The sequence below is a fragment of the Neofelis nebulosa genome, chromosome 12 (assembly GCF_028018385.1).
Source record: "Neofelis nebulosa isolate mNeoNeb1 chromosome 12, mNeoNeb1.pri, whole genome shotgun sequence".
NCBI classification, from domain to species: Eukaryota; Metazoa; Chordata; class Mammalia; order Carnivora; family Felidae; genus Neofelis; species Neofelis nebulosa.
The window spans coordinates 42,835,389-42,857,186 of NC_080793.1; the positions used below are offsets into that span (position 1 = coordinate 42,835,389).

Genomic DNA, 21,798 nt, shown 5'->3' on the forward strand with positions numbered 1-21,798 from the left:
GTACATCAGATGGGATTGTGGACCTGCAGCCTGGAAATACATACGTGATTTTTTTTTTCAAAATTAGAGCAAAAGCAGACAGATGGAAAATAACATGAGGAATTTGAAATGAGTGTTGTTGGAAGGAGTTAAGTTTTCTTCTATGTTCCCAAGAGATTTTGTTTCATTTCATTTAGGGAATCTGTTGGAGATGGTTTCAAGATGTAGAACTCTTGTAAGTGAAGTATCCCAAATGAATTTGGAACATCCACATTGAGACTGCTTCATATTCTGGTAAGATTAAATGATTTTTAATGTGTTGGCCTTTAGAGAATGCAATGGGAAATGTGTGTGTGTGTGTGTGTGTGTGTGTGTGTGTGTGTGTGTGTGGTGTAAATAAAAAATTATGAAGGTTTATAACCCAATGCACAAGTTTGAGATTCAAAAACTATTCTTTATTTGTTTTATTTCGCATCCAGTGATCATTTTCTGGCTCCTCAAGAGGAGTGGGATACAATAAGGAATTCAAATTCATTATTATCAATCTATCACTACGTATATGTACATTATTTGCATTGGTCATTATGCCAGCACAATGGCCCCAGGAGCAGGTAGTATTGCCCTCACAGTACAGATGTGGAAATTGGAAGTACAGGGAAAGTATAACCTTGTCTAAGATCATGTAGCTTAACTGGCACAAGAGTGACTTTTCTTTATGCTCTACCTTTTATGCTGTCATGCTGCCCCTAGCATTTGTGCTAGGTGAGGAGCCAAAGAATTAACATTGGTTAAGGGAAAGACCCTCAAATTATAAAATGTAATTTAAAAGAGAGTCATAATTGCCTTCCCTCAGACAGAAAACCAAAGCGAAGGAATTTCCTTTATATTTTTACAACTCTTGAAAGGAGAAAGATTTCTGTAAGTCATTGACAAGTTACATCGATGAGGATGTTTCAAAGAAATGGTAAGTTTTAGAAAAACTGACATAGGAAAATGTGTGCTATAATTTTCCCATTTGCCTTTGCTGTAAAATGAAACTCTGTAGCAGGCTTCCCGTATATAAATACCCTGTCCTGGCTGATGACACAGTTTAATGGAGTGAGTACTAATTCTTTCTGTATAGCTAACTGGTAAGTCAAATAACTTGAGTGTCATTTCACTTTTTGTTACTTATATCATGAGGTTGTTGTAAGATTCCATTGAAATAAGAGATAATAAATGGAAAGCAACTACAGTTCTGCCTGGCACAGTGTGTGTGTGTGTGTGTGTGTGTGTGTGTGTGTGTGTGTTCACTAATAAGAAACTTTATCAAAGACCTTATGATGTATTAGCTATTAAAATATATCATTATTTTGTTATCCATCTATCCATGAAGATTTGTAATTAAAGAAATGTTTATGTGAAAGATTGTCTCCACTCAACATAACATAAAGTTAGGCCTTAGTGTATTTTATTCGTGTAGAAGACATTTGTTTGGGGCAGTTGCAGATTGCTGGCTGAAAATTTTTGAATTCTGGTGCATTCATTTTTAATGGCAGAATGCAGTCTCTTTTGTTCTAGATACTCAAAAGATCCAATGGATTAGTTGATCTAACTATCCTACCTGAACATTTTCAAACAAATTTCCTCTAGTGATGACAAACCAGATAACCGCTGTATCCCCGTGAGTCAGATTTGCTTGGACTATTCAATAGTGGCTGACACCTTGGGAGGCTGTAAAGCATTCTCTGGGTGGCCTTCTTGCTTACTGAGTCTTGCTTCTCTAGTGGTAATAATCAGCAGCATTTCTATGGGAGTAGATACCATGCCTGCAGTTGAAGATTACATTTTAACTCTGTGTTGTGAAATGGAAAAAAAAAAGCCCATTTCAATGTGACATTCTGAGAAGCCTTCAACCATCCTCAAGTTCCAGTGTGTATTTTCACTTTTTGATGGTGGAGTAAAAGCCTGTAAAAATAAAGTATGCAATGAAGACATGAGGCTAGAATCTCCAGACAAAGGCTCCCCACCCTCCCTGCCACCAGAGAACCATGGGAAGGGAATCTAGGCCAGTCTAAGACTATTTTCCATTAGTCTGAATTTTGAAAACACCTGCAAAATTGTCCGTGTCCCTCCTACGCTGCATTACTTCTCCATTCAAGAGTTTTGCATTTGGATAGAAGCTCCTAAACAAACAGTCCCAAATTTCCACTTTACATTCAGCTTTGGATTGAGTTAAAAAGTTATTGTTGTTTCGTAGACATAGCATGTTTGCCACTTAGGGCCTTGTTTTTCTTTGCTTTTTCTCTGAAGTAATCCTGTATTTGCTTCCTGTCTAAGATACTGAGTTACTTATCCTCTCTTAGTCTCGGTATTGTCATCATAATGTGAGAATCATAACAGTTACGTTACAGACATTTAAGGATTACAAAGAATATGTGTAAATCACTTACTACGTGGAACATTGCTGATGATTGTACATGACATCTATAGATGTACATCTGCCAGTAGGTTTGATAACATGTGAATCCCCCAGATATTCATCAGCAACTTTTTGGGATCTTCCAGAATAAGGACAGAACTGATTCAAAGGATTGGGGTGATTCACAAAAGGTGGAGATGTTAGAGGAAGTCTTACCTTGAACTTAAAACATTTTATTCACTAATTATCAGGCCAAGGAAAACAGATTTACCTTAGGTTTCTTCCTATTACCTGTGTGGTTGTGTGCCTTTATCATAAGCTTTTTCATAGTTGCATTTCTAGACTAATAGTTCTCAGGCTTTAAAGTGTTTACAATAGCCTCAAGAGCTTATTAAGTATAAGTTTATACCTCAAGAGCTTATTAGTATATAAGGTACAGGATGTTGTTCTCAGGATCTTATTCCATAGGACAGGTTGCGAATGGGTCTAAGAATCCACATTTTATACATGATTATTTAGAATAAGAACAATTCTGGAATATGCCATTAAATGAAACTTATAGTTTTTCTTCCTCAAAGCTGTAAGTTTTACACTATCTAATTCTGGTGTATTATTGTTATAGGTTAAATTGAACAACTTCACTAAATAGAAGTTAAGAGAAATAACTAAGAAACAGATATGCTTCAATAAGGATTCTCTGCATTTATTTGTCAATACAGTAACTTTGCAAAGATTTGGATTCCATGAACATATAAGAAATTGATAGAACAAATACAAGATAAACAAACTGACAAACAAACTGCCTTAGTTAATAACAACTGGGGTTCTGATACTTTATTGAAAACCTTCTAATAACCAGTTGCTTTCATGTGCTATTGGTTTATCAGATCTTAATTCCAGTCATCCTCAGTAGTCAATATCCCAATTGTAGGGGTGCCTGCATGGCTCAGTTGGTTAAGCGTCTGACTCTTGACTTCGGCTCAGGTCATGATTCTCACAGTTTGTGCGTGTGAGCCCTACATCTGGCTCCGTGTTGTCAGCACAGAGCGTGCTTGGGATTCAATCTCTCCCTCTCTCTCTGCCCCTCCCCTGCTTGTGCTCTCGCGCTCTCTCTAAAAAATAAATAAGTAAGTAAGTAAGCTAGCTAGCTAGCTTAAAAATCCCCATTTGGGGTGGCTGGATGGCACAGTCGGTTAAACATCTGACCCTTGGTTTCGGCTCAGGTCATGATCTCTCGTTTCATGAGTTTGAGCCCCACATCTGGCTCTGCACTGACAGTGTGGAGCTTGCATGGGGTTCTGTGTCTGTGTCTCTTTCTGCTTTCTCTCTCTGTCTCTCTCAAAATGAGTAAATAAAACATAAACAAATTTTAAAAATAAAATTAAAAAAATAAAAAAAATTTTAATTAAAAAATTAAAATTAAAAAATAGATTTATATGAGTTACTGCTCATCAAGTTATGAAGTTAAGAAATGTCAGGCCAGGATTCAGTCTGGGCACCATGTCAGTGTGCAACCAGTACAGCTGCTTTGTAATCCTGGGATAATTCAACTTTGCAATCATGAAAGGTTTTTGTTCTGTGGCCGCCAACAGCATAAGCACATATGGGAACAATCAGCCTGTATTTGTTTTGTTTAAGCTCCTGAACACTGAAATTCACCCTCACCTCCTGAGTTAGACTTTGAAAGACAGAAGTAGAGTAGGCTTATTTTGTCTGCTCCGTAAACTACTCAGAAAGAAATTTTCTGAAAAAAAAAGTTTCAAGTATCTTCTGCAAATTCTTGTTGTTTTTCACCAATGTGCTTGTTTGATTTTCACCAATTCTGCTGAGTATGTGAATATCCTTTTGCAGTTAAATTGACTGTGAGAGATTTTTCCCTGTTCAATAGCTGGGCATATCACCTTCCTATGAATGAAGTTTCTAGTCTCCTTTGTATCTAGGTTTGGCTGTGTGTCTCAGTTCTAGCCAGTGTAATAAGAGGTACAATAATGCAGCCACTTCCTAGTCATGTCCTTACAGGGTGGATGCGCATCTTCTCCTCTTCTTCCTCTAGTGACTTGGAAAATGAATGTCAGATGGGATGTTCTGCTGAACATCTTGTATCATGCAGATAAGGACAATATCTGAAGGTGGTAGAACAACAACAAAGAAGGAGCCTGGCTTTTTGCTTAATTTATCGGGCAAAACAGTCCAAGATTGCTTCTCTGCTGAACGTTGTGTGAGAAATAAATAAGCTTTACTTGTTTACCCATTGCCATTGAGCCATTCTACATGGTGAAATATATATCCTAATGAATTGATGCATTCTTCTGTACATGTGTTACCCATTGAATACTTGGCATACTATGACTCCTTTGGGAGGTCAGTCATAGCCTGAAAAGAAGCACAAGGCCCTAAGTAAAGAACGCTGTGGTAGTTACCTAGATATTGTGTGTCTAGACTTTGAACCATTTCACCTTGCCCATCTCATTTCTAACACTGTTTTCCTGACCACCCTCCTCCAGCCTGTTTTTCTTTTAGTTGATCCTCTTCCAGATCAATACATAAGTTTGTTACTTTTTCAACTCTCCTTGCTGTGGCATCTATCTTTCATGCATTCATGGTACGAAGAAGGCAAATATGAGACCATAGGTATAATGAATTCTGAGAAGAACTTCAGGTCCTGGCCCTGCTTAGAAACATTCGAAGTAAACTTCCCAAAAAACACCACAGGCTGTCCAAATAAAATTTGTCTACAGACTACATGAAGTGGACTTTTTAAATTTCTGATACCTCGATAACAACATCCAAATCCACATAACCAATAAGATGTTCTTCTTGTTCCTTGCCTTTCACCCAACCCCTCAGCTGGACTATGCTCATTTGCATACAGGACAAAACAATTTTATTTTTTCATATTTCATATGTCTTCTTGGATCTTTATTTTAGAGAACATTTTAAATCTATAGTTATTTCCATAGTACCTAAAGAATGCCGTACCATCTTATGGATGCAGTGTTCTCCTGATTCCATAATCTAGTTGTTACTGAGTTATTATTTGGCTCCAATTCTGCTAGAGAGAATGCTTCCTGCATGGCTGGTTGTACTGACACTCTAGGATCCTGCGTGAGATTCCTTGGCCCTTTATCTTTCCTGTTAATACTACATCTTGTGTACCTTCTGACATGCAGAGTGCATGTAAATATGCTTCATACTTACAATATCTCCTGGTTGGTTGGCTACTACAGTGGTGACAGTTGATTATTCTCTTTGTCATTCCCTTGATGCTTCTCCTGTTTTTGAACATACTTGCTGGTACTTTCAACTCCATAGTCTACCTACAGTATTTCATTAATTCCCCTAAAACACTGAGGTAGGTATAATGACAATGCTTTAGTTACTGACTCAGCAGATATTTACTTAGTTCTTTCATGCTAGGCATTGTTTCAGGCAATGGGAGGGAAAATTCAGTTGCTCACTCTCTAATAGGGAAGATAAATAAAATAAGTAAATGTCAAACAAACACACACAGACAAAACTAAAACTCCTTTTAAGTGTTTCAGTATAGGGTCGCCTGGGCGGCTCAGTCGGTTGAGTGTCCGACTTCGGCTCAGGTCACGATCTCGCGGTCCGTGAGTTCGAGCCCTGCGTCGGGCTCTGGGCTGATGGCTCAGAGCCTGGAGCCTACTTCCGATTCTGTGTCTCCCTCTCTCTCTGCCCCTCCCCCGTTCATGCTCTGTCTCTCTCTGTCTCAAAAATAAATAAACGTTAAAAAAAATTAAAAAAAATTAAGTGTTTCAGTATAAAACTTAAGTCTTATGCAAAACAGCTTATCAGTGTAATAGTATAAAACTTAAGTCTTAGGGGTGGGGAGCCGGGGGGGAAATTGTTCAGTTTTACTGGATGATGAAGAAGGGCCTAAGATCAAAAAATATTTCCTGGAGATTCTACTTCAGTTGAATGTAGAAACATGAGGAAACAGACTCTGACAGATTAAATGATGTTTTCCATAATGTCACAGCTAGTTATGGCAGAGGAGGGGGCAAAGATCCATATGCTGGTACTTCTGAGGTCATAGCCATGCAATCAGCATTCTTGCTGCAGAAATCTTTGGGTTTTGGCTATCTTTGCAATTGAATACTTTCTACATGTTGGTCCCCACCCACACCCCCATCACTATTCCCCTTGCTTCTCAGCACTTGCTTCTCAGTTATAGTTATACTATATCTTAGTGGAGGAGATGATACACAAATTCAGATGTTTTTCAAGGAAACAACTTCCAAATCTTCAGCTTCCATCTGGACTCTTTCTTAACAGTGGTCCAAATGAGATTCCGCTTATGGTCTGCCAGTTCTGCCTCCCACCTCCCCTTCACAAATGCTCCTCTTTCACTTTGCAAAACAAAGGCAAGCTTCTCAACTTGGCATTACTTCCCTGGGTAAGGCATCCTGGGAGTAAACACCTCAATGATGATCAGCCAAGCTAAGATCCAAGAATAAAGTGTAGCCCTCAGAGGGACGTTCTAGGAAAGCAAAAGTAGTTCAGGAAACAAATAAAGAAGGAGCATATGATTTCATTCAGGTGGCAAATTTGTGGCAATCCTATTGTCTTAACCTACTATTCCCTACTTGATCAGCCTTCTGTTCACCCAAGCCTACCTTCTTCTGGACTCCCTCTTGAAGATGAAGCTTCAAACAGCTATATACCCAAGGTTTTAAGGAACATATATTTATAGCATATATAAAGTATGTAATAACTTAGAAATTACATGCTTTGGAACTATAAAAAATATATGCTAAATTTGTGTTTGATGTCAACTTTACAAATGTGTGAGAATATGTGTGTGTATGTATATGTGTATATATATACATATATATAGTGTGGTGTGTGTGTGTGTGTGTGTGTGTGTGTGTGTGTGTATTTTCAAAGTTATTTTAAAGAAACATATATTTGAAGACCTCCTCCAAAGTGTAGTTGCTTTCTCGGGGAGCTGCCAAGGAGGGTAGAAGGAGGCATATCCCTGAGTCTCCGTCACTCCCTACCTCCAAGCATTTTCAGGCTTATTCTTGACGCTACTGGTTATTTACTTTTTGGATAATGCAAACGTTAATGTCAACCCTTAGAAGATAAATATCACCCCAGTATTTTACAATGTTATTACTATGTTGTCGATTTACCACCATTTGTTCAATTGAAGAAATTAATAGATAATATACAGGCTATTAATTTTATCTGAGTTTTAAAAATGTGATGCATATATGAGGGGCATATGTGTCAAATGAGTGAAAAAATGAGTGAAAGCTTTATCCTAATGTAGAAAAGCAATATAAGAGATTTAGCTCTTGAGAGCATGAGAGCAATTATACTATTATATGTCTAAGTATTTGTCTAGTTGTGAAGATTTATTTTCTGATCTAGTTAGCTTCCTTTGTCTTGGTTGGGTTTATCACACAGTATTAGATAATTTAATTGCACAGTATCATTATCATGTAAATGCCAGGGAGGCACTTGTGGTCTTGTCATTATATATTGCTCCGAGCTATATCACACTATCACTGAGAAAGGAATGGGAGTAAAGCCTGTTTTTTCTCAGTTTTGAAGAACGGCAGTAAAATTGTGATTGCAGCATAATTAAATCTGTATATCTAGATGCTAATAAATGCCCTGCTGTCTTAGAATTCAAAAGAAGTGTCAGGTCTCTCAGCCTTCCCTGGCACTGGTCACAATCTCTGAGCCTTTTTTTTTTTTAAATAGCTTTTGCAGCTAATGACTAGCTTGAAAACTTTCAGGAGAATTTTGCCACTTTATATCCTACATTAAACTCCATTATTGAATAAGCTTATTCCCCTTCAACTGTATTTTTTTACTTCTTCTTTCTTTTCTCCTTCCACCCTCCCCCCATCTCTCTTTTTTGTGGGGAGGAAGAGTGGTGGTAATTTGGGGTGAAGAGGTAAACAAGACTGTTCCTTTGAGGATGCATTAGTCAATTTTCTTCCTTTCAGGGGCATTTCAAGTAGGAAGTGCATAAATAAAATTAATTGCATAACTCTCTGTACACCTGTCAAAATCTTGACATGTGCAGTGCCTGTAATTGGCATTGTGTATTCAAAGTAAGTTTTGCAAACAGCAGGAGCACAGGCTGCATGAGAGCTGCCTGTTAAATAGGGGCGATCTCTGGGAATGGAGCGTCTGTCAGTGATCCTTCATAGTTATAGCAGCCACTAGCCAGAGTCTTACCAATGTGCCTTCCTCATTCCTGTTTCTTGCACATGTACTTGTACAAAATTTTAGGGCCTGTTTTATGATTTCATTAGCCATTGCAATATTGTTAAATGTCATGGCAATATAAGCAAAATAAAACAACTGTTAGATAAGACTAGCGTCAATGACAGACAAACCCCAAAATATATAATAGCTTAAGCACAATAGAATTTTATTTCTTAGCCATTTAACTGTTTTTAAGTTTATTTATTTTGAGAGAGGCAGAGATGGTGCAAGTGGGGGATGGGCAGAGAGAGGGAGAGAGAGAGAAAGAGAGAATCCTAAGCAGGCTCCATGCTGCCAAGGCAGAGCCTGACACGCGGCTCAAACCCACAAAGCCAAGAGATCAAGACCTGAGCCCAAACCAAGAGTCACATGCTTAACTGACTGTGCCGCCCAGGCACCCCTATTTCTTAGTCATATAAACTAAAAAATAAAGTGTCTGGTACATGGTCAATTATATTATTCAAGTAGATTATTCAAAGATCTGGGCCCTTTCCATCTTGTGGTTTGCTGTTTTTAAAATGTGACTTTCAAAATCACCCTGTTTTGTTTCATTTAGCTAGTGGGAGGGGAAAAGACATAAGGAAAACACGCAGGGGTTTTTGTGGGCCAGGCTAGAAGTGGCAGACCACACTTGCACTCATGTTCCATTGGCCAGAACTCACTAGTACAATGGAGGCTGGGAAAAAGAGCCTACTTGTGTGACCAGGAGTTTGGGCAAATACCTAACCAGAATCATCTAAAGTTTTGAAACTGTAGTCATCAATAATTGTGTAAAGGGGAAAAAGATGACCAAAGTATAGACAGACACAAGGCAATGGAGAAATTATAAAATGTAACACCGTATTCCATTAATGATTTTTATAATTATATCGATCTTTTCATGCAGAGTGAAGAATGCTGATTAGTTTTGCAGCTACTGACAATTTAAACACAGCCACAAACAGTGCTGGGCCCCACCAACAGAGCTTAATTCTTACAAAGACTGAAAGAGAAGTTGGTCTGTTTATTTCCTAATCTAGAATGGGGTGTAGAGGACTACAGGTCTCAATAAAGGTAAACACCAGCTTTTATCTCCACAAGAATTCAGGGGGGTGGAGATAGAAATGCACTGCAGTCATTCATTCATTTATCTCACACACTTCTGTTTGGGTACCTTCTATATACCAGATACTATATTTAGCCTTAAAGACAAGAGAAATTAATAAAATAGAACCTTTGCTCTCCAGACCTCACATGTTAGTGAGAGAAGCAAACCTATAAACTAATAACTATTATCACAGTTATAGTTCTATGAAGGCATAGTTGAGGGAGTCATTACCTCTGCCTAGAGATATCAGGGAAGACTGCAGAGAGATGTCCTTTAATCTGGGCTGGAACTGTGGGTCTTTTCAGGCAGAGGAGTGACTTTTAGGGAGCATTAAACCCATGGTCAAAGACATGAAAAAGCATGGCAGCCCAGGGGAATGAAAGAACATGGCATAAGCAGAAATGGGAAGTTCTTTTGCATGTCTGGAAAATAGAGAGTTTATAATAGGATGTTGGAGTCTGAGGAAGCCAGTTTGTGAACAGTGACTCCAAAGTCCAGGGTGAATGGAATAGTTGGTCTCTAGGGCTATTCTAGCAGAGGAAAGAGTGAATGATTTCCTGAGAGCCACTTCTTCACTATCAGCATCTTAGAGTCTAATAGTTTTCTAACTACAGACCACAAGGCACTCCTCCTCACTCATCCCATGGTCACTCATGCACCACGTGTGTTCCCAGGGAACTATGAAAGGGATATACAGCTACATAGGTAGAATTTGCTGAAATTAGATAAGTAGAGGAAAGTAATGGGAAAAAAATTTGTTTAATTTACTTCTTTTAATGTTTATTTATTTGTTGGGGGGTGGTGGTGAGCAGAGAGAGAGGGAGAGAAAGAATCTGAAGCAGGATCCATGCTGTCAGCGCAGAGCCCGACATGAGGCTCAAGCTCACGGATCTGAGCTGACATCAAGAGTCAGGTGCCTAACTGACTGAGCCACCGAGGTATCCCAAGTTTGTTTACTTTAAATATAAGTTGCCCTTACATAAATATGACAAATCACAGTGTCCTGCTATTGAACAGTCCCTATTTAGTGGTTTAATTTCTTCCTGAGTTCTCTTGTTTCTTAATAGTATATATTCTAGGAAAACAGGATGTGTTGTCTTCCTGAGCTCTCTTGTTTCTTAACAGTAAGTATTCCAGGGAAACAGAATGAGCAAAGTCATGGAGATATGAAATATTATATGCGTTATAGCACATAGTATATAGTGGTTGTAGTAAAATGTGAGAGGAGAGGGGTGAATTGAAGAAGGAATAATTACGCACAAAAGGACCAACACTTAAATATTTGGAAAATTCTCAGCCTGTCCCCATTGCAGAAAAATGAGAAAGCCCCTTTTGGAGACAGCAAAGGTGTAGCTAGATAATCACTTCAAGAAGGGATTATCTCTGGGGCTCCTGGGTGGCTTAGTAGGTTATGCAGTTAAGCTTTAAGCATCTGACACCAGCTCAGGTCACTCACGATCTCACAGTTCGTGAGTTCGACTCCGCATTGGGTTCTGTGCTGACAGCTCAGAGCCTAGAGCCAGCTTCTGATTCTGTGTCTCCCTGTCTCTGCTCCTCCCCCGCTCATGCTCTCTCTCCTTCAAAAATAAATAAATATTTATTTTAAAAGGAGATTATCTATGGATTTTTATCAGTCATCTCATCAGGCCTCTATCAGGGATAGAGATGGGATTCTATCAGCATAGACAGTGACTGCTGGTTTGAACTAAAGGGAAGAGAGACTGAGTGAAATAATGGAAGGCTTTTGGGTTTCTGGGATTCCACAGGACAAGCCAACAGAGCTATCTACTATACAACTGTGAACCTTCCTTATACTTCAAGAAAAGGTGTGATTCAGAGTATCAGCCCAGAGCAGTGGGGGCAAGGCTACCACCCATGACCAAAGGGGTAGGTTCTCCATCAAGGGCTTAAGGGGTATGACCTCTGCCCCAGTGGGATTGAGGGCAGAGAATAAAGCCAAAGAGGAGTATTCTCAAGTCTTAAGATTTAATGGAATATGCCTTACTAGGTTTTGAACTTGCTTGAGACTGCTCCTCCTTTCTTCTTTCTGACATCTTCCTTTTTGAACGGTACTGTGAATTTTGTCTGTTTTACTACAGGTGTTTTGGAAGCATGTTACTTGTCTGGTCCCATAGATTAATAGCTAATGAGGAGTTTTGCCTCAAAATGAATTGTACCTAGAGTCTTACCCATACCAGATTTAGATGATATTTTAGATGAGACTTTGGACTGGGAGTTGATGCTGGAATGGGTTAAGACTTTGGGGGCTCTTGGAATGGGGTGATTGTATTGTGCTCCAGAAGGACGTAAGTTTGGGAGGCCAGAGAGCAGAATGCTATGGACTGAACACAATACTTCCAAATCCATACGTTGAAGCCCGAATTCTCAAGGTGACTGTATTTAAAGGTAGACCCTTTAAAGAGGGGGAAAAAAGTTGATAGAGGTGGCAAGGATAGGGTCCTAATCCAATAAGAAAGGTGTTCTTAAAATAAGACACACCAGGAGTGTGTACCCACAAAGAAAAGGCTATGTGAGGACATAGTGAGAATGTGCCAGTCTGCAAGCTAGGAAGAGAGCTCTCATCAGATACCGAATCTACCAGAACCTTGATCTTGATTTCTAGCTTCCAAAACTGTGAGAAAATTAATTTTTGTTGTTTAAGCCACCCAAACCCTGGCATTTTGTTACAACAGCTCTAGTTGACTAATACAGTGTGTTCAAGTGTGAATGACCAGTTACATAATAATAAACATATTATTAACCACATATCAGGTAATAATATATCAAGCCCTATATATACATTATCTCATGAATACACTCAAAAACCCTTGGTGATAGTTATTGTTATTACTATTTTTTAGAAAAAGTTCAGGCCAAAGAGGAAAATTACTACATTTACAAGCAGTGGAAAACTCACTGTTATTCTACTATAATATAGTTTGCATGTGACCATCTTCAAAGAGCTTAACTTCTCTGAGCTTGATTGTTCGTTAAGTAATGATATGTATGCTGTCTCTTCAGAGGGTTATTTGCATGGTTTAAGTAAAATGACAAATCCAAGGGGCGCCTGGGTGGCGCAGTCGGTTAAGCGTCCGACTTCAGCCAGGTCACGATCTCGCGGTCCGTGAGTTCGAGCCCCGCGTCAGGCTCTGGGCTGATGGCTCGGAGCCTGGAGCCTGTTTCCGATTCTGTGTCTCCCTCTCTCTCTGCCCCTCCCCCGTTCATGCTCTGTCTCTCTCTGTCCCAAAAATAAATAAAAAATGTTGAAAAAAAAAATGACAAATCCATTATATGCACTCTAGTCATGAATATCTTCACCAGTATCACTATCATATTTTTGTGACTTCTGTGTCCACTCAGATCCCTGACTTTTCACAGGACCTGTCTCAGGTCATCACGATACCATTGTCAAGTACCTTACATATAGCCTTTGTTCGACTACTGACTTGTCATTAGAAGAAGGGTTTGAACATAAGGCTTTAATGGCATTCTCTTCAGGTGGTGGAAGAAGATTAGGTTCCTAATGATTTCATTGAATTTTTACCCCCAAAGGATATTAATAGATATATTGTGTAAACTTGTAAACTTATTTGTATTGAATAAAGGAGCTGAACCATGAAATAAATGTATAAGTCTTAATATTCATTTTATTCATGTTGAGTTCTATGCCTTTTTCTGCTTTGCTATTTATCTTTGTAGAGCAAAATAGTTATTTTGTCTAATATGATTCTATTTCTGTACATTTTAATTGGCTACTAGGATGTAGTAATTTTTTTTAATGTTCATTTATTAATTTTGAAAGACAGAGAGAGAGAGCAGGGGAGGGGCAGAGAGAGAGAGGGAGAGAGAGAATCTCAAGCAGGCTCCATGCTGTCAGCACAGAGCCTGACATGGGGATTAATCTGAGAACCACGATATTATGACCTGAGCTGAAATCAAGAGCCAGATGCTTATCTGACTGAGCCACCCAGGTGCCCCTGAACTTTATTTTAGTAGGTTTTCTAACTGGAGTCAAAGATTTCAATTTTTGGCAAACAAATGAATTGTAAAGTGATCAGATAATCTTAACAACAAGAAACAACTTTTTGAAGATGTTAAACCTAATGAAAATTACAACACACACACACACACACACACACACACACACACACAAACACACACATATACACCTTATAATTAACCCCTTTATGCATCCAGAATACATATTCCTTGACCAACTTAGTTTAGCTATAGCTGCTGATTGCAGAATCTTCCCTATGCATATTTTGACTTTCATCATTAAGATTGAGTATTCTCACTTAGAATGCAAATACAAAAAAGGATTCCAAGTGTTTGTACACATCAAGGCTTATCATATTGTATTATTTAACTTTTATGTTGCTTCTTCCTTACTGTCCCAGGATAATATTTTTCTGTATCTTAACTGTAGGAGAGCCACAAAATGGAATAAGAAAAAAAAAAAAAAAAGGTCATATAACAGAGTACTACACCAAGAGTTCTTTTAGCACAGAATGGACTTACAGTAATAAGGATTAAAAAAATAGTCATGCTGTTATCCCATCTGAATGTCTTCATATTAATCGTAGAGCTTTGGGAAATTTGAAAAATGAAAATCCTTTATCATGAATCAGGTGTTAATCCCTTCCTTAATGTCAGTTGCTGAAAGTATCTCCTAGGAATTTGTAGGTCTTAAACACATATATACCCTCTTTTGTAGTTTTCCATCTTCTTGAAAAACAAAAGGATTTTTAAAACTAGAACTAAAGGCCAGTATTGATGAATATCATTCTTTTGGACTTTTGACACAGTTTCTCTTAAAGGATTGTAAAGTGAATGTTATAGTTCTTCAACAAAATCAAAACCAGTATCAAACCTCAGATCTCAGAAAACCAAGAACATTTTACTTTAAATGGACAGCATTGTTATCATGATGGATTTATTTAGCAGACAGTAGCTCTATTACTCAGGCAATCTGAATTAATCTGAAATTGAATCACCCCTTGCACAAACTGGGAAAACTGAAGCAATTTTAGATTAAGACATATAAATATCATGCTGTAAACTTTAAGTTGAATTCAAAATAAATTGAACTCTTTATTGTTTTACTTTTATCCTTTGTTACAAAGAGCAAAATTACACGAAGTTTTTTAAATGTATGAAAGTGTATGTATAATGGAATAGCAAATATAAATATCTGGAATAAAAGATACCTGAATGTTTTAGCAATTGAAATTATTTCCTTATCCTTTAACGCAGAAAGTTTCATTTTTATCATACTCAGCATGAAATTGTTTACAGCTTGTGACAGAATGGAAAAGACATAAGCCCTTGACATCAAAGTTATTAGTCAACTTGTCAGTCAAAGTCAATTAAAGAAGATGCACAAAAATAGGCATTTATCTGATGGACCTTCCTAGCTCATATTAGTCATTTAGAGGATCTTTCTAAGAGACTCATTAGCTTGTCTATTTGCAAATGATTGCTACTCTCTGGGCATATTGCCTTTTGGTCCTTTTTTTGCTGAAGGATAATGTTCTCTTGAAAGACAGCCATGTTGATCAGCATAAAGCAATGTAATAGGAGTTGAAAGTCATGTGCAGACCAAAAATGATTCAAAGAGAAATAAAACATGTTTCAGTAACCCAGATTAGCTACTTATTAAACAGGATTTTCAGAGAACTAAATGTATTTTTCTCCCCAAATCTTCACGGAGACCAGGAAGAACTGGTCAGTCCTGTCAGACCTCCTTTCTCCTACCCCCCAGATATTTCAATATCCTCATAAAATTTGGTGCCTGCCCATGTAAGCAGAAATAGTTAGGGTTTTCCTGAAAAAAAAAGAGACACAGCTTTTGTGACTCAAGAGAAATAATTTTAGTCCCCTAGCTATTTTCCGTGATCTCTGCCCTATTTGCCCAAGCATAATTCTTGCAGAACTTTCTGTGAGGTGTCAGAATTACACACGTGCGTGTGTACGTACACACACACACACACACACACACACACACATACACACACAGGTAAAGACCTCAGTAGTTAAGGATTTTAAGAGAACAAAAGGAATGCAAAAATTAACAGTCTCCTCCAGGCCATGAAATAGCCTAACTGTATCAGAGACAATAAATCAGTGGTAAACCTCACTGTTCTGTTTCAAATAAGCAGGGCCCTGCATTCCTTACCTGAGATCACCAGCTCAAGACCCCATCCAGTTTATACTGACTCTGGAGAGGCTGCCCAAAGCCCCTTCCTCTTTTCCACCTGTTACCTTTGCTTCATTATAATGTTAAAGTCTCCACCCTAGAAATTGTACAAGCTTCATTAACATAATATAGAATGCCTGTATGCCCTTGCTTTCTACCTAGATCTGAGCAACCTTATGCCTATCTTTACATATGACAAAGTTCCCTTTTCTGAATATTCATCCTAATCCTAAATAGAAGAAACCCATCCACCACCACTTGGATAGTCAGGCTTTGGAAGTTAATTCCCCTTGATTGCCTTATTTGCTGCAAATGAAGCTTCCTTTGTGTGACACCTCCACCTGGTGTAGTCTCCATCTGTAACTCATCAAGAAGTGAACTCACATTAGTTCCATTACACCTGTGGATCATTTCTATGGCCCCATCAGATTTCTGTCCATGTAGCACATACATGGATATGTCTTTTGCTGCTATCTTGCCAGTGTCTGAAAGCGGAAGGAATAAATTTGTGAACACTAAGAAATATGTTTGGAAATGGCTATGGATGAGTTAGTAAAGAGTTCTTAACAGAGAGTGAGTAATAGAGTTAAGAAATATCTAGGTGGTAAGTTCCTAAAACTTTGGAACAAGATGTTGGCAGGAGAGAGAAATAAGAGACCAGACTGAGTCCCTGGTTCTTGACTTAGATTAGGATGTTCTAGGAGGAAACACAGGCTTAGCTGGCAAAAGGTTTCATTTGAGAGGCTTGTTAAACAATTAGAGGAAATATTCTGGAACTCAGAAAGTTCTGACTAGAGGTAAAGATTTGAAATTCATTGGATTTCTCTGAGTATTAAATGAGATAATGTCTATAACATGCATGGCACAGTCTCTTAAACACAATAAATGCTCAATAAATCATAGTAGCTGTTGTTCCTGATAAAGGAAAGGAGAGTGTGGATATTAGGATTACTGTAGAGTGGAAGTTGGTCTCTGGAACAAAGTCAGAAGGACAAGGGCTATCGAGAGAAAGAACTGAGGCTGTAGGAAAGAATGGTTACAATGATGGACCCTGGGGACTATCCTACATCAGAACTTAAAAGGAAAAAAAGGCTGCTGGACTATAGGAACAAGGAGTATGTGTTCATAAATACATCTTGAATATGACTCATTCTTGCTTAATGACAGTTGGATTGCAAGGCCCTCCTGCCTTTTGTTTTTTTAAAGCACCTATTTGGTTTATAAGAACATTTTGCATGTGAAATCATTGCCTAATACCATACTTCCTAATCGGGTATATTCTAGCCCTGTGTTTTTCCTGAACCTGACATTGGAGCCAAACAATGAGAAAAGCAGCTTTATGCTATGCCCTGCCTCGGACAGGTTCTCATTTCTCTTCGCCTCACCATGTGAATTGTGTGGACCCTAACAGAGCATGAGGTGGTAAAACACAGACATGGAAAGCACAGCTCCATACCATAGCAGGACACCTTTATTAGAAAGAAGTCAGGCCAACTGGTCTCTCCTTGTATTGCAGATGTATGTGATGGCAATGAGTAACTCGGTAGCAGGCAAAATGGATAGTACCTGCCCAGATGGAGACAGAAATGCTCATAGAGGTGTTGTAAAACACGCTTTTAAACAGCAAAGAGACACTGAGCTGTCTGCAGGGAAATGAAAAAGAACTGCAAATTAAGCATGGCATGGTTATTCACTGTTTTATATTAGTGTCTGTAACTTCTATAAATGCTGCTTAGGGTTTTCACATGCTCAAAACTGTCATTTAATCTGGAATGATGTCGTTGCATATTTGAGAGTCATTTTGAAAACTTACTAAAAAGGATCTGACATCCATACCGTAGTGTGTATGTCTGGGGATGTGGTAGCAGTTTATTTGCCACTGCAAGTTTAATCTAAGTCACCAAATATCTAATTTATCATGAAAAATGAAGTTCCAGGAGGTTCCCCCCCCGCCTCAGTGTTATTAAACAATTCGAGTTCTGCCAGAAGAGGGAATGGCTCGTGTGGAAAATATTTAATTGCCTGCATTCATATGACAGAGGTGTTCTGAATCTAAACCAACATATAATGAAAAGCAGTGGAGTATTGTTGCCAAGAAAACTCTTCTCACAGGTGAGCGACTAGTCCCCAGAGATTCTTTGGATGCTCATTAGGCTAGTGGTCAGAGGGAGTGAAGCCTGGCCCTAAATCTGTCATTAGATTTATACAAGAATTTACACATAAATTCTTCACACAAGAGTTTATAATCCCTCCCTCCTTTCCTCTTCTTCCCTCCTTTTCTCCTTCTTCCCTCCTTACCTTCCTTCCTCAATCATTTCTAAGGTGTCTGTTACCAGCCTCATGTTACCTGCTAGGATATGAAGATAATAGATACCTCTGCTTTAAAAAAGGGTTGGGAAAGGACTGGGTGGGGATCAAATCATCTAATTCACATCCCTTGCAGTTCTGCTGTCCCACGATTTTCAATGATTTTCTGTGACGTTTCTGCTGTTCACAGTCTTATCACACAATGTCATGCTTTTATTTGATTACTTACAGAAAATGAATCTTGAATGCAGGATAACATAGCTGACTTGAAAGAGTCATTAATATATTCAATAAATATTTACTGAACACTGTTCTGTGCCAGCATTTTACTGGGGGACCATGGTGGAAATAAGCACTGAGTGAAATGAGGGCACAGAGTAGGACCACACATTCTTTTCCTAGGAATTCTAGTGAGGGTTTCAGAAGAGTTGAGGTCTGTGTCTGAAGGATGAGTACAAGTTAGACAGAGTCCAGAGATGGCAGTTAGGGGAGGGTGTAGCTCTGGTGCATAAGAGGTAAGTGAAGGACATTCAGGACCAAGAACAGCCTGTACAGTTGGGGATGTAAATTGTGTTTGTCAACTTGCCAGCCACTGGGCATCCCTGCAGCACAAAGCAAAGAGGGGCAGAGCAAGTTAGATGACCTTGAAGTTGATGCAGAGAAGAAGTCAGGAAGAGCCATTCAAAGGAGTTTGGGATTTATCTTAAGGATAAGGAAGAGTTTTAACATGCATGATCAGATTTGCATTTAGACAGTAATTAATTAAAAAATAACTATCTTGGGGCACCTGGGTGGCTCAGTTGGTTAGGCGTCCGACTTTGGCTCAGGTCATGTTCTCGCGGTCCGTGAGTTTGAGCCCCACGTTGGGCTCTGTGCTGACAGCTCAGAGCCTGGAGCCTGTTTCAGATTCTGTGTCTCCCTCTCTTTCTGACCCTCCTCCGTTCATGCTCTGTCTCTCTCTGTCTCAAAAATAAATAAATGTTAAAAAAAAATTTAAATAACTATCTTGTGGAAAAGGTGTCAAGAGAGCAAGGTAGAGATCAGATATTTATAAATTAGTTATTTTCCAAGCAACTTAACTTTGTGTTTTAGGTATGTATCTTAGTCTCAATCTCAGGAGGGCTAAAATTTACTTTTTATAGCTCATGCAATTTGTATTCTTGAATTCATATTTCCCCAGTCTGGAAAAATATTAATGTAAGCTATTGGTAGAGTTTGAATCTTTCCCCAGTTCTGCTGGGTTGGGTCATAATCCCAAGATTCATACCAGGCCATGGTGTCACAGGCAAAAGGAATGTGGACAGTAATCATTTGTTTATGCAAATATTGAAATATCCTCCTTGTACATCCTGCAGTTTCAGCAGTCAAACTTGGAGACTGGAGCTGGTTGCTGAGGCCGTGTCAAGGACGTCCAGTCCGTTGTCATGCTCCTGGGTAGCTGTCATGCCTGAGGACTCTGTGGGTGCTGTGTTCAGGACATGGAGTCCCCACACCCCACCTCTCCTGTCTTCAGCCAGCCCCACTGAAACACTTAAGCCTGAGGCTTTTTCTTCCTTTAAGTTTTTCCACTCTGCTTTTTCTATGCTTCCTATCCTTCCTCTTCTCCCTTTCCTGACATCAGCAAACTCTTTGAGTTCTCCTAAGCATTCAGGCTACTGAAAAACAAAAGCCAGAAAGAACTGAACTGTCCTTGGGCTTTTCCAGCTGGCATGTACCTCCTCTGAGACCATGAGGTGCAGAGCTGACAACCCACCTGAACTGGGATAAAAGTAAAGGAAAGGAGATACAGGAAGAAACACCCAAACACTATAAAGTAATATCTCAAAGTATCATCTAGCTTCACCTGCTTTGCAGTGTTTCTTTTCTTGCTTTCTAAACTGCATCCCTTGAGCTTCTCAGTTTAGTCTCCACTTTTATTTTATTCTTAAGAAGAATAGAAGTTCTTATTTATTAAACCTTTCATCTGTGCACACCACTGTACTGGACTACTCATTTGCTGCATCAGTGTTCTGGTCTTCTCTCCCGCCACAGGCTACCTCCTAGAGCCCCATCCCTGGGATTGCAGAAGCTCACTTGAACATGCCTTCAGGGCTGGTTACACTGTACAGAAGTCACTGCCCAGCCAAGGTGTTTGGTTTCCTCAGGGTTAAGTGAGGGGATTGTACTGTTCTATCAGAAGTGCTCTCTAGTTTAGAAAATGTTGGGATTCCAGGACTCTCTTTTTAATTATTTCCCCACTGACACTGGACACCCCTTTCCCCTGCCTACTCTCTTTTCCATATCTTGGCAAGTGTAAGGATCCAGAAGTGTACATTTCCTCTTTCACACACTCATTTGGCAGAGAGATGTGCTCACTGTCTGAGTAGGACCCTGGGAGGAGTCTCTACACCCACGTAGTGAGAAGTTCTATGGCACTTTTACTGCTATAGCTCATTTACTCTATGAATTAAATAGGCCTTTGCAACTTGTCTAAAGCTTAGCTGCAGCATGGTTTTCTATGGAGAAATGAGTCTGTGTTCTGAATAAGCACACAACACATTCCTTAGTCGAGGCCAGAACTGCTTATAGTTCATATTCTCTGAACAGTTCTGTGGATTTAATAATCATCCCACCTGTGTTCCCTGCCACGAAGGAGACCTCGATTATTTTTGTAGTTAGTGAATATAGTTTCTTTCTTTTCCTTTTTCATTAGAGTGTCCAGTAAGTCAATCAATTTTACCGTTTAAAGTAGAGTGTTACTTTTTGAGAACATGATGTCAAGGTCCACAAAAGAGTTTTCACACCCTTTGGTGTACTGATCTCATTTCTAAAAATCTATCCTAAAAAAATAATCCCAATATAGAAAAAGCTATGTTTGCCAAGAAGCTTATTAAAAGCATGTTTATCAGAACAACAAATAAGGGCCTATAGCTTAGTTAACAAGTTCCCCAAATAGGATAATGTGGTTATGGTCAAGTAAAATATGGTCCTTTACTTAATGAAATAGTATGAAATCATAAAAATGATGTTTTAGAAGACAATGGTACCATGCAAGGTCTGCAGTTGTACTCATGATATGATACAATTAAGTTTTAATTTTAAAAAGACCGGAAGGACATGTTTAAAAGAGAAAAAGCTAATGAATCACTTGCAGATAATGAGATTATTAACATTTTCCTCTCTACTTTCTAAATATTTCTAAATTATAGTTATAATGAAATAAAAATAAATAATTTTTAAAAATATTATAATCAACTACTATTCACACATATTGAAATGACTGAACTGATTTCTCTGACTGGAAAGGACTAGAAACATTTTGGGGATGAGCACATATAGAGAAGTATCACAGACATTCAATCCTGTTTGATGTACCTGTTCCTATCATTGCTAAAATATGAATCAATAAACAAAATAAGGTAATTAAGTCACTAAGGCTATGGTTTTATAACTTTTGTCATTGATTTTAAAAACAGGTGACTATAACAAATCCATTAGTACTAAGATTTTAGTATTAATTATTGATATTATCATTAATAGTAAAACTATTATTATTACTATTATTTAGAAATAACAGTTACAACTAGATAGGTGTAGAGG

The 21,798-nt window shown here is 38.6% G+C and overlaps 1 protein-coding gene across 6 annotated transcripts in view; it reads left to right on the top strand.

Moving 5' to 3' along the window:
- LINGO2 (leucine rich repeat and Ig domain containing 2) overlaps window positions 1-21,798 on the top strand; it is a 1,171,177-nt gene that overhangs the window by 229,886 nt on the left and 919,493 nt on the right. For 5 of the 6 annotated variants that reach the window (XM_058695152.1, XM_058695148.1, XM_058695150.1 and 2 more), the window contains exon 2: window positions 177-273. The exons of the other annotated variant lie outside the window; for it this stretch is intronic. The gene's annotated coding sequence lies outside the window, so the exon portion shown is untranslated. The remainder of the gene's footprint in view (window positions 1-176; window positions 274-21,798) is intronic. 6 annotated transcript variants of the gene reach the window in all.